Consider the following 2,601-nt stretch of genomic DNA (forward strand, 5'->3'; position numbering starts at 1 on the left):
TTTTTTTTTACTTAAAGGAATGTCAAGCATGGCTAGTACTAGTGAACAAGGTAGTATTATTGCCCAAATGGAGAAAATGATGACCATGATGAAAGATCTTAGTGATAGGCTACAAAACATAGAAAATCAAAGAGTGAGAGTTGAAAATGAGGGAGTACAAAATCATGAGGGAGGAAACCAAGAAGAGAGGAGGGGTAGAGAAATAACAAGATATAATAGTTTACCTCGCATGCTCCCTAGAAGATTTGTGGAAGAAAGGGTAGATAATAATCTTAGCTCTTTAAGAATGGAAATGCCTACTTTTAATGGGGATGATGAACCCGAAGTTTTCTTAAATTGGGTAGATGAAGTGGAGGATATTTTTGGGCTTCATAACTTTGGGGAAGAAAAGAAGTTTAAAACAGCCATAGCATCCCTAAAAGATTTTGCTAAATTGTGGTGGAAACAACTTAGTCGTAGGCGTCTAGAAGACCAAGATGAACCTATAGAGACATGGGGAGAGCTTAAGAGGGAGATGAGAAGGAAGTTTGTGCCTAGTAATTTTTATCGTGATATGCGCAGAAAATTACAAGAACTCAAACAAGGCAGCAAGTCCGTTCGTGAGTTCTACAAGGAGATGGAGAGATTGAAGGCACGAGCAAATATCCAGGAGGATGACGAGACCACCATAGCCCGTATCCTTGAAGGATTCAACCGTGATATTCGAAGAGAACTCCGCAACCAAGAATTTGACGACGTGGACAAATTGGTTCGAGTTGCTTCGAAGGTAGAAGATGAGCTGAGATCTGAAAGGGGAAGCAAACCATTTGTGTCTTCTCAATGGGATCAACCAAGGAGGGCTACTAACAACTCCTATCAGTCAAGGACACAAAAGGAGTACTCTCGACCATCCCACACCCAGGAGGAGAAGAAAAATAACCAAAGGGAGAAAGAGAAGTTCCAAGAGGGCTCAAAGCAAAAGGTTAGTACTGTGACATGTTACAGGTGTCAAGGCCGAGGACATTATGCTCGAGAATGCCCCAACACCAAAAAAATTCTCACCACCGGCAAAGATGAGCGAGAATACATGTCCGCAAATGAATCTGATGACGAAGAGTTGGAGCCTATCGGAGAAAGACAAAAAGATGACCATTCTGAAGAAGAAGTGCAAGAAGATGATGCTCTACATTTCAACTGCGTTGTCCACAAAGCCTTGAGCACTCTAGTTGTCCTAGATCAAGAAGAACAACGAGAGAACATCTTCTATGGAAAATGCAAGATTCCCGGTGCTACATGCAGTTTCATCATTGATGGGGGGAGTTGTACCAATGTGATCAGCGAGGATGTAGTTAATGCAATGAAAATACCAACAATCCAACATCCTCAACCCTATAAGCTACAATGGCTTAATGATGATGGTGAACTCAAGGTACACAAACAAGCCCTCATTTCTATTTCTATTGGAAAATATCAAGATGATGTGTTATGTGATGTCATCCCAATGCATGCTTGTCACATCTTGCTTGGTCGGCCATGGCAATATGACCGAGACACCTTACACCATGGTAAGACAAACAAGTACACCATTCATAAAGGAGGTAAGAAGTATACTTTGACTCCACTAGCACCAAAAGAAGTGTACAACCTACAAGTGCAATCAAAAAAATTGAGAGAAGAACTTGCCCAAAAGGCAAAAGAGGCCATGAAGGAAACCACTAGTGGAAAACAAAATACCATAGCTCATGAGAAGAAGCAAAGAAAGGAAGGGATGAAGAAGGACACTACGCAATCCTCTCATAATTTGCTCATGACAAAGGGAGAAGTGGAGCAAGCCTTAAGAAGGGGAGAGGGAGTTTTCTTACTTTACCCGATTGATTTTTGTTTAAATGTTATTAAAAGTGAAATTATCCCTTCTGATGTTTCTGCTTTGCTTTCTGAATTTGCAGATGTCTTTCCTGAAGAGTTACCAAAGGGGTTACCTCCAATTCGTGGGATTGAGCATCAAATTGATCTCATACCTGGAGCAAGTTTGCCTAATAGACCGGCATATCGCACTAATCCTGACGAGGCCAAGGAGATTCAACGACAAGTTGATGAGTTGTTACAAGCTGGATTCATCCAAGAAAGCCTCAGTCCATGTGCTGTACCCGTACTACTTGTACCAAAGAAAGATGGCACGTGGCGGATGTGTGTTGATTGTCGCGCCATCAATAACATCACGGTAAAGTATCGCTATCCTATTCCTAGGTTAGATGATATGCTTGATGAATTGCATGGGGCTGAAATTTTCAGTAAAATAGATCTAAGAAGAGGTTATCATCAAATTAGAATGCAAAAGGGAGATGAATGGAAAACTGCCTTCAAGACTAAAAATGGTCTCTATGAATGGTTAGTTATGCCGTTTGGATTAACAAATGCCCCTAGCACCTTCATGAGATTGATGAACCATGTTCTTAGGAATTGTGTTCTGCTCAGGTACTTTCGTTACCAAACTTTGATAAAACTTTTGAGATTGAGTGTGATGCATCTGGGATAGGTATTGGAGCTGTTCTTATGCAAGAAGGACATCCTATTGCCTACTTTAGTGAGAAATTAAGTGGTCCTACACTTAATTACTCTACA

The sequence above is a fragment of the Ipomoea triloba genome, chromosome 7 (assembly GCF_003576645.1).
Source record: "Ipomoea triloba cultivar NCNSP0323 chromosome 7, ASM357664v1".
Lineage (NCBI taxonomy): Eukaryota > Viridiplantae > Streptophyta > Magnoliopsida > Solanales > Convolvulaceae > Ipomoea > Ipomoea triloba.